This window comes from Elephas maximus, chromosome 26 (genome assembly GCF_024166365.1).
Source record: "Elephas maximus indicus isolate mEleMax1 chromosome 26, mEleMax1 primary haplotype, whole genome shotgun sequence".
NCBI lineage: Eukaryota > Metazoa > Chordata > Mammalia > Proboscidea > Elephantidae > Elephas > Elephas maximus.
The window spans coordinates 3,259,729-3,276,839 of record NC_064844.1 but is presented as its reverse complement, the minus strand read 5'-3'; positions in this window follow the sequence as shown (position 1 = coordinate 3,276,839).

Here is a 17,111-nt window from a genome sequence, read left to right as displayed (position 1 = left end):
ACCCCTTCTTTTCAGGTGGGACTCTGAGGTCATCGGCACTGGGGCAGCCACAGTGTAGGACAGGAGTCCCGCCGGGGTGAAGACCCAGGGCCTGGCTCCTAACCACCCCAAGTGGACTCCAGCAGCTAGCGCTGCCCAGAGCAAAGAGTGTGGTGCCCCATGTGAGGAAAGCGTGCAGCCCGTGAGTGGGGCAGGTTAAAAACCTGTAGGGAGCTTCAGTCCAAGGTATAGCCTCGCTCCATCCTGAGCTGCTGTTGTGCGTTGAAACACACGCTGCTAGAAGACAAAGAGGATACGCGTTTATTTTCAAGTGTAGGACTTTGGAGCCACTTGGGAAGAATATTCTTGATTGAAAACCAAAACATTGCATGATGCTTAACAAACCTGCAAATTGAAAAATCAGTATCGGCCCAGTGCAGCCAAGAGGCAGGAGACGGACCTATGGCCTGAATTAAAAAAATATATACATACATAAACATATTCAGAATATTCCATAAATGCTATTTGTGTGCATCTGCAAAATCACCACTTTCTGCATCAAAGTCTCAAGCTGTTTTCAGCTGAGAACATGTGTTGTGCCTTGAGACAATCTCTGGGCCGGCCACCACCCCTGACAAACGCCTCCAAGTCGCAGAATGGGCAGTCCCGCCCAGAGGACGCCACAGCTCAGCCAGCGCCCTGTAATGACATTTTAAAATAACTGATATGCATCATTAAATCACGGCGGATAGCTAACTCAGTTGTAGAAAACCCACAGCTCCAGCAGTCCTAGTTACAGCTCTGATTTGAATGTTTTCCCCTTTACCTGAGCAGCCAGTGGGAGCCGGAGGGGCAGGCTCTGCGTCCGGGCAGACGAAGGCTGCGCTCCCTCGCCGAGGAGCTGGAAGGAACCTGCGATTATGCAGTTACGGCGCATCCGCCTGGGCTTCTTAGGTTTTTCCTTCCTCCTTTCTAGCCTTCTTATTTACATATCACAGGCATCCTCTTTGTAAAATTATTTTAAATAATTTATTAGATTGATCTTTTAAAAATTCTACCCTGGCGAAATGTCACAAGGAAAAAAAAGTCTTCTAAACTTATTTAAAGGGTTCTACTAGAGTTTTGTTTTTTTTTTACTAGAGTAGACCAGTTACCTGCTTCACTGCTGATATTCTAAAAATACCTCCAAGTCTTACTATTATCCATTCTTCACGTCCAATTGCTCTGTTATGGTAATAGTCAGAACCACACCATGCAGTAATTACTTACAGCTGACTGAAGAAAAGAATATTCAACTCCCCCACTGTTCCACTAGAAGGTCTTTCCGCACTATTAACTCATTCCTGTTTATTAATACTCTACTGGCAATTCAGACTGCTGCCTCTTAGGTTTGTAATAGGAGGACTATTAAACAGCAATTACTGACCATATGGGTTGGTGAATACTGGTTGTTTTGGGGGCTCTTTTTTTTCACCCCTCCTTTCAACTTGTTTTTAAGAAGCCATATAACAATGTAGTAAACGTAACATCACATCTGCATGAGATTAACAAGCCTGGCAGTGTTTCTTCCTCACAAAATGTGCGCTTATTCCCAGATTATCAGTGCTAGTTTAGGAAAAAGACATCCTGGGAGAACCAGGGAAGTGGGGAAGATTGTTCGCATGTGGGCAGCCCTACCTTGGGAGATATCTTAGCTCCTCTGTTCCCTAGGTCACTGGGTAGGCTGTTTTCTTTTACTACCCAACTGCTCGTCACTTCGGAAAAGCAAGCGTGGTAATCGAGGAATCCAAATCCAATACCAATTTCCCTCCCAAATTTTCCCTAGCGTTTGGGAAGTGGTCACTTTAAAATTTAGGATGTAATCAATTCATCTTCCAAAGAGCAGGTATATGGACCTCGGAGATGGCACAGGGCCTCTCCTGGGAGAGGGACGGCGTGAGTAATGGGTTCAAGTGTGGCAAGCAGGTGGTAAATGATGATTACGGTAATAATCTTGTGGGCCTCTCGCAGGTAGTGAGCACTAAGCACCTTGCAAGCAGTAAATGCGTTTCAATGGAGATGTGTCTTTGAGATAAATAGGAGAACAGCTAGTTTACACTGAAAAATGATGGTTTGAGATTCAGAACACCTAGGTCACTTGGCCAGCAACCTCTACCAAGGTGGTGCCAGAGGCAGGGTGTCTGTGGGCTCTCAGACAGAGTAACCTTCTGCTCCAAACAGGCTGGCCTCCTCACTGCCCCTCGGAACTTCAATTTCACTTCCTCCCCTCTTCCCACAATGAGTCATTCTCTCTTTGTGTCAGAATCCTTTTAGTCCTTCAATTCCCGGGTCAAATTGCTGAAAACCCTGCCTTGCACCGATCTCACCCTTTGTGGACTGCCAAACAAATTCAGTGTCTGCCATACCTTTGGCAGGTAGTTGCAGCAAATTGAGCACTCTTTCTTTTTTCCCACTGGTATGGTGTGCGGAAGGCTTTTTTTTTTTTTTTCCCAGATACACAAAATCCATGAAGACAGTGACCATATCTTTTACTTTTTTCTTCTCTGTGTCCCTGCACCCAGCTTAGTACTGGGCACTCAGTAGGTACTAAATACTGATTGGAAGAATTAAATAGAAGCATGTAAGGGAAAAAAGGGCACCTACCTCTGAGTTTTCTTCCTCTGTGGAGGTGTAGAAACTGCAGTTTTGGGGTTAAAAATGGAAAGCTAATAAAAAGCAAAACAAACACCACCACCGATAATGACAAATCTCAGCCAGAAAACCTGACTCGACCAAGCTAGCACCCAGTGTATAATTGGTGCTCAATGAATATCTCTTGGATGAAACAGAACTTGTTGAACACCCGTCAGATCCCAGGATTTCCCACTGCAGGCTATCACAGGGAAAAGTTGCAAGGAATTCATTTGGTCTATGCCCTTCTGAATGGCTCTAGGATCCTGGATTGCTTATGGCCTTGCAAGCCCTCCAACAGGGGCAGGATGCTTTCAAAAAAACAGGCGGATCCCAGGCAGAGTCAGGTCTATCTGATGTGATTTAAAAGGCACCATAAGGCCCAGCCTGCTTGAGATAGCTCATACGTTAAAAGAACTGACAGGCACCTCAGAAAATAGCTACCCCAGTGGATTTCCAACATTATTGATTTGTTTATTTTTATTGTTATTTCTTTTAAAGCAGAATTATTATTACTTTTTTCCCCAAGTTAAGCATTATCCGGGATACTGGCGTATAAAGTGTTCTGAAACAGAACAGCGCTGGTTGAAGTTGGGTTGAGAGGCGTGGATGCCTAACTGGATAAAACAGTGCATAAACGTGTGGAGGCACCTTCTGGGAGCGCTACATGGAAAAGATTTCCCTAGTCCAACCCCTTTTTGATAAACAAATGTATACTGCATGCATAATCTCAAATCCACGCAGTTAGCTAATAGGATAGTTGTTCCTGGAATCCAATCTTTTCTTTTTTTATTGTTTTATGGGCCTGTCTAATCTTTGGCTAAAGGGTGAGTTTTAGAGTGACTTCAGTACTGAGTTAAAAGGGTGTTTCTGAGGGCCATACTCTGGGTTTCTCCAGTTTGTCAGACTAGTAAGTCTGGTCTTTTTTTTTGAGAATTTCAATTTTGTTCCACATTTTTCTCCAGCTCTGTCTGGGGCCCTCTATTATGATCTTTGTCAGAGCAGTCAGTAGTGGTACCTGGGCACCATCTAGTTGTACTGGACTCAGTCTGTTGGAAGCTGTGATAGTTGTGGCCCATTAGGACTAATCTTTCCATTGTGTATTTGGTTTTCTTCATTCTTCCTTGCTCCAGACAGGGTGGGATCGGTGGAATATCTTAGATGGCTACTCACAAGCTTTTAAGACCCCAGACTCTACTCACCAAAGTAGGATATAGAACACTTTCTGGAATCCAGTCTTTTAATTAGTTAGCCAAGCTTTTTTTGTATATTGTCTAATTCTGCTGATGGATTAATTCCCCGTCCCCAGAAAACCACTGTTAATAGATACCTGTGTCATACTAGAGGAACCCCTGGGTGGCACAAAGGGTTAAGTACTCAGCTGCTAACTGAAAGTTTGGCCATTCAAATCAACTGAGAGGCACCTTGGAAGAAAGGCCTGGTGATCTGCTCCTGAAAGGTCATGTTGTTGTTGCTGTTGTTAGGTGCCCTTGAGTCAGTTCCAACTCATAGCGACCCTATGCACGACAGAACGAAACACTGCCCAGTCCTGCGCCATCCTTACAATCGTTGTTATGCTTGAGCTCATTGTTGCAGCCACTGTGTCAATCCACCTCATTGAGGGTCTTCCTCTTTTCCGCTGACCCTGTACTCTGCCAAGCATGATGTCCTTCTCCAGGGACTGATCCCTCCCGACAACATGTCCAAAGTATGTAAGATGCAGTCTCGCCATCCTTGCCTCTAAGGAACATTCTGGCTGCACCTCTTCCAAGACAGATTTGTTCGTTCTTTTGGCAGTTCATGGTATATTCAATATTCTTCACCAACACCACAATTCAAAGGCGTCAACTCTTTGTCGGTCTTCCTTATGCATTCTCCAGCTTTCACATTCATATGATGTGATTGAAAAAACCATGGCTTGGTTCAGGCGCACCTTAGTCTTCAGGGTGATGTCCTTGCTCTTCAACACTTTGAAGAGGTCCTTTGCAGCAGATTTACCCAATGCAATGTGTCTTTTGATTTCTTGACTGCTGCTTCCATGGCTGTTGATTGTGGATCCAAGTAAAATGAAATCCTTGACAACTTCAATCTTTTCTCCGTTTATCATGATGGTGCTCCTTGGTCCAGTTGTGAGGATTTTTTTCTTTATGTTAAGGTGTAATCCATACTGAAGGCTGTGGTCTTTTACCTTCATTAGTAAGTGCTTCAATTCCTCTTCACTTTCAGCAAACAAGGTTGTGTCATCTGCATAACACAGGTTGTTAATGAGCCTTCCTCCAATCCTGATGCCCTGTTCTTCTTCATGTAGTCCAGCTTCTCATATTTGTTCAGCATACAGATTAAATAGGTATGGTGAAAGAATACAACCCTGACGCATACCTTTCCTGACTTTAAACCAATCAGTATCCCCCGTTTCTGTCTGAACAACTGCCTTTAGATCTATGTAAAGGTTCCTCATGAGCACAATTAAGTGTTCTGGAATTCCCATTCTTCTCAATGTTATCCATAGTTTGTTATGATCCACACAGTCGAATGCCTTTGCATAGTCAATAAAACACAGGTAAACATCCTTCTGGTATTCTCTGCTTTCATCCAGGATCCATCTGACATCAGCAATGATATCCCTGGTTCCACGTCCTCTTCTGAAACCAGCCTGAATTTCTGGCAGTTCCCTGTCGATATACTGCTGCAGCTGTTTTTGAAAGATCTTCAGCAAAATTTTGCTTGCACGTGATATTAATGAAATTGTTCTATAATTTCCATATTTGGTTGGATCACCTTTCTTGGGAATAGGCGTAAATATGGATCTCTCCCAGTCAGTTGGCCAGGAAGCTTTCTTCCATATTTCTTGGTGTAGACGAGTGAGCACCTCCAGTGCTGCATCTGTTTGTTGAAACATCTCAATTGATATTCCATCAATTCCTGGAGCCTTGTTTTTCGCCAATGCCTTCAAAAAAAAAAAAAAAATTTTTTTTTTTTTTCAGAGCAGCTTGGACTTCTTCCTTCAGCACCATTGGTTCCTGATCATATGCCACCTCTTGAAATGGTTGAATATCGACTAATTCTTTTTGGTATAATGACTCTGTGTATTCCTTCCATCTTCTTTTGATGCTTCCTGCATCGTTTAATGTTTTCCCCATGGAATCCTTCACTATTGCAACTCGAGGCTTGAATTTTTTCTTCAGTTCTTTCAGCTTGAGAAACGCCGAGTGTGTTCTTCCCTTTTGGTTTTCCATCTCCAGCTCTTTGCACATGTCATTATAATACTTTACTTTGTCTTCTCGAGAGGTCCTTTGAAATCTTCTGTTCAGTTCTTTTACTTCATCAATTTTTCCTTTGGCTTTAGCTGCTTGATGCTCAAGAGCAAGTTTCAGAGTCTCCTCTGACATCCATCTTGGTCTTTCCTTTCTTTCCTGTCTTTTCAGTGACCTCTTGCTTTCTTCATGGATGATGTCCTTGATGTCATTCCACAATTTGTCTGGTCTGTGGTCACTAGTGTTCAATGCATAAAATCTATTCTTCAGATGGTCTCTAAATTCAGGTGGGATACACTCAATTTTGGCTCTCATGGACTTGCTCTGGTTTTCTTCAGTTTCAGCTTGAACTTGCATATGAGCAATTGATGGTCTCTCCCACAGTCGGCCCCTGGCCTTGTTCTGAGTGATGATATTGAGCTTTTCCATCATCTCTTTCCACAGATGTAGTCAATTTGATTCCTGTGTGTGCCATCTGGTGAGGTCCCTGTTTATGTTGGTGAAAGAAGGTATTTGCAATGAAGAAGTTGTTGGTCTCGCAAAATTTTATCATTTGATCTCCAACATTGTTTCTATCACCAAGGCCATATTTTCCAACTACTGATCCGTCTTCTTTGTTTCCAACTTTTGCATTCCAATGGCCAGTAATTATCAATGGATCTCAATTGCATGTTTGGTCAATTTCAGACTGTAACAGCTGATAAATATCTTCTATTTTTTCATCTTTGGCCCCAGTGGTTGCTGTGTAAATTTGAATAATAGTCGTACTAACTGGTCTTCCTTGTAGGTGTATGGATATTTTCCTTTCACTGACAGCGTTGTACTTCAGGATAGATCTTGAAACGTTCTTTTTGATGATGAACGCAACACCATTCCTCTTTGAGTTGTCATTCCCAGCGTAGTAGACTATATGATTGTCCTATTCAAAATAGCCAATACCAGTCCATTTCAGCTCACTAATGCCATTTCATTTTTGACGATTTCCAATTTTCCTAGATTCATACTTCGTACATTCCAGGTTCTGATTATTAATGGATGTTTGCAGCTGTTTCTTCTCATTTTGAGTTGTGCCACATCAGAAAATGAAGGTCCTGAAAGCTTTACTCCATCCACGTCATTAAGGTCGACTCACTTTGAGGAGGCAGCTCTTCCCCAGTCATCTTTTGAGTGACTTCCAACCTGGAGGGCTTATCTTCCAGCACTATATCAGACAATGTTCCACTGCTATTCATAAGGTTTTCACTGGCTAATGCTTTTCAGAAGTAGACTGCCGGGTCCTTCTTCCTAGTCTGTCTTAGTGTGGAAGCTCAGCTGAAACCTGTCCTCCATGGGTGACCCTGCTGGTATCTGAATACCGGTGGCATAGCTTCCAGCATCACAGCAACACAGAAGCCCCTACAGTAGGACAAACTGACAGATACAAAAGGTCATAGCCATGAAAATCCTATGGAGCACAGTTCTACCTGAAGTATATGAGGTCACCACGAGTTGGAATTCACTCGACAGCTGGTTACATTACACTGGAGGGCCAGCCCATTAGTCCTTCTCTTAGCATAGACCTTAGATGAGCTTATCAAGTGAGTTTAGAATGGGTTGAATTGAAGGTGTGTTGGATGGAGTGAGCAAAAGCTCTTGACTAAGAATGGTGGCTACTTGAGGATATCAAATCCTAAAATGAATGTGGGGTGGTTGTGATCCATTTCAATTTGGTCGCTCTTGAACTTGCATGGTTGAGGTCAGCTCAACCTGAGTGTCTTGCGGCTGGAGGGTCCTGGTTCATGTGTTTGCACCCATTTGTATCCAGAGGGACTTGCTCAAGGTGCTGGAAATTGAGTTTCTCCTACTCATAATAGGATAGTGAGGTAGTGGCTGTGAATTTTTTTTGCCGGGGGTGGGGGAGGGGGAGAAATGGACATAGTGCAGATTTTCCTTTCATTTCATTCACTCATAAAGGCAGAAGGGTATAGAAAAGAATATCTGTATTCTAGACCAAATCTTTTCACTAATTTGCTGTGTGTCCTCAGGGCATATCGTTTAAACTCTCTGGATCTCCATGTCTCCAATGATAAAGCAAGAACCTTTAGAGGTCCAGATTTGGTTCTGAAAAATGATTGCCTTTACTTGGCCATCAAACAAATCTAATGGCCTGTATATTGTAACTCTAAATTAAATTGGATTAAAACAGAACAAATGATTATAAATAGTCATATCATGAATAAAATGCTCATATATGCCAAGAATTATAAATTAGGCTGCATGACAAAAGCATTTATTTCTGACATCAGTGAAAACTTGAGATAAGTCAGTAAAGATGGTATTAAGCCTTGTAAATATCATCCAGCTGTGACTTGGCATGACAGAACTTTCCCCATGGGTAAGAACATCTGGGAGGTCTGTTAGCTTGATTTCAGGCATTCACTTATTTGTTCCTTCCATACCTCATTATTCAATTGTTGTTGTTAGGTGCCGTTGAGTCAGTTCCAACTCATAGGGACCCTACGTACAACAGAATGAAACACCCTGGTCCGGATCTATCCCCACAATTGCTCTTATGTTTGAGCCCATTGTTGCAGCCATTATGTCAATCCATCTCTTTGAGGATCTTCCTCTTTTCTGGTGACCCTCTACCATTATTCAATTAGTAAACATGTATTAAGTTGAAGCTATTGGTTCATTCAATAAACAGTTTATTCAATGCATCTTTAAGGAGGAAACTACCATGTACATAATACTGTCTTCGTGGTTAAAAATGTCATTGAAACCATAGGGCCCTGTAAAAATGGCATGAGGGCGGTGTCTGACCTCCTTTAACTTCACAAGGGGAGGGAGACTCAAGATCAGCAGCTGAAGGATGATTTCTGTGAGGAGGTGGTCAGACATGCCTCCCCTCTCCGCCATCGTTGCCAATGCTGACACCTACCGTCCCTCTGACCGCACTCTCTACTTCTCTGCTGGGTTTGGTAATTCATTGCAACGGCCACACAGAGCTCACAGATCATACTCATGATTAATGAGTTTATTAGGGAAGTAACAGGTTACAATTCAGGCTCAGAAACACTCAAGGATACAGTTCTTCCATCAGGACAACCTCTTCCCAGCCATGCTCCCAAACACACCTCTCCCTGGCCCTAAGCCTCTGCCCAGTGGGCTGGGAAGACCCATGGTTTTCTCTCTCCATGGGCTGGGAAGACCACCACACCATCTCTTGTTGCAGTCCTCTCCTGTCAGTCTCTCTTTCCTTGGTGATGGTGGGCTCTTCTCTTTCCTGACTCTGGAGTGCCTTATTTCAAGCCCAGTGGAATGGCAAAACTAACCAATCCCATTAGTGGGCCACAATTACCATATTTGCTCAGTTCTGCCCAATTACAAGACCGTGGCTAGGAAGGCCACACAAAAGTGGTCCGTCACATCACAGCCCCTGACTATAAAGAGCTGATAATCTCATTGGGGTTGGAAAGTACATGTTTAAAAAGATAAATAACTCTACGTGATAGTGCAAGATTAAGGTATAAGGGAGGGAGAAAGGCCATAAGAGTTGGAATGGCTACAGTCATTGTGTGAGCTGGGTGGATGGAAGGGTTCAAGAAGGTCTTGAAACATGATGGTACCAGCACAGGTGGTGAGGAGGACAGAGGTGACTTTAGGCAGGAGAACAGTATGAGAAAGAGGAGTGAATTGAGAAAAAGCAAGAGTTGTGCAAGTTCAGTAAAAATTCAGGCTGAGCTTGACAGAAAGGCTTCCCTGGGAGACCAGTGGGAGCACTGACGGTGTAGAGTATTCTACTCTGAAGAGGCATTGAAAGTCTAGTGAATGATTTTGGTCTTCATGTCATAGGCACAGAAAGCCTCTCTCTCTATCTATATTTAAGGCGTTTTGCTTAATGGAAATGATTTTATTAGTACAACCACAGAGAAGTCCTAGGAACAAGTACAGAAAAGAAAAGCAGGCTGTGAAGGAGCCGTTAGAGGACTTGAAACCAGAGAGACTAAAAGATTTTTAGGCTTTCCCCAAAGTCCACAATAAAGGCCAAGACTGAACCTGATTTCAAGGTTCAGCTTATCTTGCTGTAGATATTGGGGGCTGGAAGGTAGTGTGGGGTACAAAAAAAAAAAAAAAAAAGAAGTCTGGAGTACGAAAGGCAGAAGAAGGATAAATGGAAGAAGTGGGGAGAAGATAGATGGAGACAGAGAACCAGACAAGAGTGAGAGATGAGAGGAACAAAGAGCACTTGGTCAATGAGGTGGAAGACACAGAAAATTAATCAAAATTGTAACATGATGGGTTTAGACTTCAATCCACAAATTCAGGTGTGCAAGAAAATGCAACTATTCTTGTGTAACTTATTCTTCTTCTATTTCAAGGTCTCATTCTGCAGGGGGCAGAAATGGAATCTCAGTCACTTCGTCTTCCTCCCTTCAAATCCCTGAGGTTGTCTCTCACTTCTGTAGCCTTCAGTGGTACCAAGGTAATGGAGGTAGCTGGTGGCTGACCTAGGTTGGCACTCTCTGTTCTTCCCTGTGAGGCATACCAGTCTCCCTCTGCCTTTTTCTATGCTCCTCTCCTTCCCTGGAAAAAGATGGTGTCTCTGCAATGCTTGGTGTGTGGAAGTCCATGAAATCATCCATCTACGTGGACTGGATCATCTTCTCGATAGACTTGCCATCTTCCCGGAGTTCTACTGGGGGGACAGCTATGGGCCTTCCTTCTTCTCAGAAAACAGAATTATCTGGGATTATGTAAAAAAAAAAAAAAAGTGACTTTTTTTTTTTTTTTATGTCACCCCACCCTCCCTTCCCAGAGACCCAGCTCCAAAGTAGAACCTTCCCTTTTCTGGAGTCTCATCCCTTCTCCTCCAACTTTCCTACTCTCCCCAAATGCAGAAAACCACCTCTGTTTTTGAGGGTAGGAGATTGTAGTCTTGCATCAGGGGAAATCTTCTTCCATTCCCCATAAAGCAGAAATGCTGTGTAGGTAGAAAAAATGACATGGAGAGGTTACAATGCTTATTCAAGTCACACAGATTATCAGTGGCTAAATGAGTAAAAATAAAAATGTTTTAGACTGTCTTTTTCCTTCTTTCCTCTCTCCCTGCTCCCCTCTTTTTCTCTATTGTTTTCTTTCTTTCTCTATCATTCAATAACTATTTATTGAGGACTTATTATCTGCCAGGCATTATATTGGTACTCGGTACGCAATTAGGAAGAAAGGCCTAGCAATCTACTTCCAAAAATCAGCCAATGAAAACCGTGTGGTTACAACTGTCTGATCTACAACTGATAATGGGCTTGGTGCAGGATCAGGCAGCTTATCGTTCTGTAGTATATGGGGTTGCTATGAGTCACGGACTGTCTCAACCACAGCTAACAACAACTCGGTATGCAACGCTAAACAAAATAAACATAATCCCTGCACTCATGAGCTGGCAGTAGAGCAGGAGAGATGAACAAGGGCACAGATCGACTCATGATTTAAATCACAGTCAGTAGTATTTGTGCTATGAGAGAGAATTAAGGAGGACCTAATTGAAATTCGGCAGTCAGAGAAATCTTTCTGAGGAATAGACATTTGAGCTGAGAACGCTAAGGGGAGTATCCAACCCATCACCATGGTGTCAGTTCCGGCTCATAGAGACACTATAGACATAGAAAAAGATAGGGCTTCCAGGTAGAGGTAATGACTTACACAAACACCTGGCATGTTTACCTCTTGCGGTCAACTCAATTCCGACTCATAACGGCTCCACAGGACAGAGTAGAGCTACCCCACAAAGTTTCCAGGGAGCGGCTGGTGGATTTGAACTACCAGCCTTTTGGTTAGTAGCCAAGCACTTAACCACTGCATCACCAGGGCTCCACTCATATAATTGAAATGCATAGAAAGGGGGAAAATGAAATAAGATATAGCTGGAGAACTGGGCAGGACCAGAGCCCACAGGGCCTTATCAGCCAGGTCAAAAAGTTTGGTGTTTATTCTAAGCTTAATTGAAAATCAGAGAAAAATTTAAGCAGTAGAATGGCATGACCTGATCTACATTCTTAAAAGTTTATTTTGGGTGCTGTGTGGAAAGTGGATTGAAGTGAAGAATGGTGGAAAAGAAGGCACCAATTGGGCTCTTCACGTAGTTCTACTGAGAGACGATATAGGCTTGGAGCAGAGGCCTCGCAGTGGGGATGGAAAGGAATGGAGAAATTCAATCATATTTGGAGGAAGAGTTGACCTTATCTGGTGATTTCTAAATTTGAAGAGCTGGAGGGAGCGTATCTCCACAATGTCAAACATGAGTAACTGGTTGAATGTGGTTCTATTTACTGATGGAAAGACCAGGGAAAGAACATGTTTGGGGAAAAAGATTAAGATTTCTGGATTCCTGATAGAATATTTGTTGTGTGACCATGGCGGAGACAATGCTATGGATTAACTCAATGTATCCAATTCCTGGGTACAGGAAGAAAAGAAAAAAATCCTAACATCCCTTGTAGTTAACTGGGATCATGTGACCAAGTTCTAGAAAATGAGATTTTAAGGAGAAATAACACACCACTTCCTGTTCAAGTCACTTGACTGTTCCATTTCTCCATTCATCTGTAGTGACTTTGAAGAGAGCCAGGTGGTGCAGCTACAAGGGTGGAGCCTCTTTATCCTGGCTCTTGGAGTGACTGCCCTGACAAAGTTCTTCCTTGACCCAGTGCCGTCGAGTCGATTCCGACTCATAGCAACCCTATAGGACAGAGTAGAACTGCCCCACAGAGTTTCCAAGGAGCGCCTGGTGAATTCGAACTGCCGACCCTTTGGTTAGCAGCCATAGCACTTAACCACTACGCCACATAGCTTACAACCCATTAAATTAATACAACATTTAATAAGATAAACTCGAAATTAAATAAATTATAATGCAAATAAAGGCAATACATACTCAACAATGATCTCTTCTTGATGATTTTACTGCAGTCGTCTCTGTTCTTGAGGCCACTTAGGTGTGTTGTACCTCGGTGGTAGAAATACCACAGGATGGAGTGATACTGCACATCTCTCCCCGACCCTGTGTTCAGTGGTGTCTGTCTCATTGGTAGCTTAAACTCAGCCATCGTGAGAGTATTTACACCATGGAAATCAGCATATGTTATAAATCAGAGCTTAGCTAATTGCTTTGTTGATTTTCTAAACTTGATAGTAAAGGATAAAATGTTAATGCAGATCAAAGGTTTGTCAGGTCTGCGGCTATTACACTGTAAATAACACAAAAAGTTGAGAAAATATTCTTCCAGTATTTGAAAACTATTATCCATCCAGCGGAGAAATTGCTCACATCATTGATGAAAGAGTGAAGTTCTGACATACATCTTCATAGTTTCACTTTTGTCTAACTTGTCAACCTAAGCTGTTTTATGAGAGATGGAATAAACATTTTTTTTTTTCTGAAAGCAAGAGTGAGTGGTGCATTTCTACACTATCCATAGGCAGTCTTTATAGCTATGGAGTTTTTTAAAATATGGCATAAAGCACATAACACTCTCAGCAAAACCCTGTGCTGAGATGCCAATAAAGCTACGTGAAGGGTAGGAAGGAAAACCTGTCTCTCTTTCTTTCAGAACCTACATCTAACTCGTCACTACTTCTTGTTAATTCTGCATCCTATAACTCCCTCAACTTTGTCTTCCATCCTCTGTCTCTACACCCACAGTTCTAATTGAGCTTTTCATCATATTTTACTGGGCTCAAAACAGTTCTGGCGTGTCTCCCTGGTTCTTGTTCCACATCACTGCTAGTACACCGGCTTACTTGTGTTTACTTGCTAATCTGCGGTGAACAGTTTCACAAGAACGTGTAAGTAAGTAACTTGTACATTATTTGCTCTCTAGAGGTTTGGGTGTGTCACAAACTAAAGGGAAGTAATAATTTATGCTTACATTGTCAGTTAGCCATTGCCACAAAAATGATATACATGGAATCACTTTCAAATTCAATATCATACAACAAGTGTTTGTTTTTCAGAAGAATTTCAGCATTCAGGGGTCAGCTAGGGTGGCTCTGCTTCAGGTTATGGGGTAACTGGGACATCTCTGTTTATTCTGGGTCTTAGACTAAAGGGATAGTGACTGGGACTTATTTTTTCTTATGACAGTGATACTGGTTGCCATTGAGTCAATTCTGACTCATAGACCCTATTGGACAACTGCCTCATAGGGTTTCCAGGGAGTGGCTGGTAGATTCAAATTTCTGACATTGTGGTTAGCAGCCGTAGCTCTTAACCACTGAGACAGCAGAACTCGAATTATAGGACACAAAATAAATACAGGGTTCAGGTCTTGCCTCCAAATGGACACTTGATTTACCAATCAAGATATATTAGCAATGAAGATACTGTCACAATTTAGGCTACATATAAACCCAGTGTCCTATGAATCCAGTCAGTGGCACTGGTGATGAGAAGGATGGGCAGATTGGAAAGAATCCTTCTAACATGACGCCACCAGGGCAGCTGAGAGTCGAAATTGACTTGATGCAATCATCCCTAGATCTTGGCTTTAAAGACATGCAAAAGTGAAAATGTGTGTTATTTTTTTCTACTCTTTGAGAAATCCTATGCGGCCATTAAAACCCGAAAACAAACAAACAAGCAAACAAAAAAAACAAGCCCATTGCCATCAAGTTGTTGCCAACTCATAGCAACGCTATAGGACACAGTAGAACTGCCGCATAGGGTTTCCAAGGAGCGGCTGGTGGTTTCAAAATGCCGACCTTTTGGTTAGCAGCTGAGCGCTTATCCACTGCATCCACTAGGGAACAGAATTTCAGGTCCTGTAACAGAGAAACATTCAGAATGGCTGTTTTTAGAATACCAGATGTCAGTGCTTCAAGGATGTATGGCACCAAGATAGCTGCCTATGATTATGGCATAAAAATTAGGGTAAATCTAGCACACAGACTGTGTTTCCAGCTTCCAACCCTTGCATACTTACTAATACTTAACTCTATTTACTTATATGCTTAGTAATAATGATGTTTATCAAATAATACAAACATATCTATTAATATTGATCAACATGCACTTATAATTTTTTCAACAATATTTATATCGTTGGCCTACATTTGGTCCTTATGACAAGGGAAGAGAACCTGTTCCCGTGTGATAAATGTACATGGGGTCCCAGAAACGGGTGATATTTGCCATAATTCAAAAGATAATTCAGAGCAGGAAGAATGACAGGAAACTTCTTTGTATCAATCATGAGAAGCAGAGAGAGAAAGGGCTGCCTAAGAGTCTTCTACCCATATTCCAGTCTGAGCTGCTCACTGTAAAACTGGGAAAGGTAATGCATACGATGACCATCAGGCCTTGGTGAAAAAAAAATGAGAATTCCTCAAATGCAATGTAGGCCCCTTGCTAGGAGCAGGTATAGTGAAGATGTGAACAATTCTCAGTGTGTCACATTGTGTGTTCACTCCCATACCTAGGTGGAGTATTCGAGTCTCATTTGGTTTCCGGCGTGGGGCAGTTTGACAGCCTAACACAAGACAGTTCAGTCACCTTGGTAGATAACTTTGTGTAGGTTGTTCACACAATAAGTAGCTTTGCCAAGCAAAGAAAACAAACCTGAATGAAAACAATACCGGAGCAGGTGTGCTAGCTGGTGGAGGAAAGCCATCGGAGTAACGTTACTCAATCGCTTTGTTTCTATTACTAAGAATATATTATTAGTGTCTTAGTTATTTAGTGCTGCCATAACAGAAATACCAGAAGTGGATGGCTTTAAAAAACAGATTTATTTTCTCACGGTTTATGAGGCTAGAAGTCTGAATTCAGTGCACCAGCTCCAGGGAAAGGCTGTCTCTTTTGGCTCTGGGGGAAGGTACTTGTCATCAATCTTCCCCCAGTCTAGGAGCTTCTCAGCTCAGGGACCCCAGGCCCAAAGGATGTGCTCCACTCCCAGTGCTTCTTTCTTGGTGGTATGAGGTCCCCTCTTTTCTCTGCTTGCTTTGCCATTTTGTATCTCGAAAGAGATTGACTCAGAATACAATCTAATCCTGTAGATTGAGTCCTGCCTCATTAACACAACTGCCTTTAATCCTGCTTCATTGACACCATAGAGGTTAGGATTTAAAACAGGTAGGATAATCACATCAGATCACAAAATGGAGGACAACCATACAACACTGGAAATCGTGACATGCATTTTTGGGGAACACAATTCAATCTACAACAATTGGAAGCATTGCTGTTTTCAGAGCATATCATTTTTGATAAATTCGACACCTAACATTTTTTTCTTACTGCGTGCCACAGCCCAACCAAATTGTGTTTGCGGAAGATGAACCAGAGAGATGTTAATCCTGTTTTGAATAGTGTCTTTTCTAAGCCCATTTAAAAACCAACGTAACTTTAAGCAAAGACCCTCCTGATATTTTTGTCTTTTCCTTAGATGCCTCATATCCAAAATGTTGCATCTTAGAGAGTCATCAAAAATTAAAACAAAAACAAAAGACCTGTCTCTGGCATCTCTCCATTAAAAAACCCAAAAGAAACAGTAGCTACATGAAATGATTCTAGGGACACTTTAATAAGCAAGACAGATGCCATCATTCAGGAAGCAACGCTTTCTTCTAGTACGGGAGGAACGTTGATTAAAGAGAAAGCTCTCCCCTCATCAGATGGATTGAGGGTAAAAGGAATTCATTTTCTAGGCGTCTTAGTAAAATCGAGCAAAGCTTCCTGATTTAAAGCTTTTAAGTGAGGAGAAGAGAGTATGCTAAGTCACCAACAAATGTTTTGCTGGAAACCTGACGTCCCTCCTGAGAGGCCCCATGGAGTGTCTGTTATTGGATTGTGGGTCTCATCCAACATGTTTTGAGTTGGCTAACTCCAGTTCTGCCCCCTTTCCCTTGTCATTTCAGGCAGCACTATCACAGTTCAGGAATCAACAGGGACCTGGAGAAAGAGAACATTAGATTTGCTCTCGGGAACGCCAGGGAGACAGCATGTTAAAACTGGGGCAGTCGCCTCAAAATTGGAGCATGTGCTCCCACGGACGCCCCCAGCTCAGAGACGACTCTCTTCAGAAACTTTCCGTCATCCCCCCGAGACTGAGTCAGCTTGGGCGTGACACCATGAGCGTGCTGCAAGTGCAGCAGGAGAAGTAATTTCAATTCCTAAAGTGATTTTCACAAACAAAGAGCTCATGTCAACATAAGCAAGCTTATGTTAGGAGT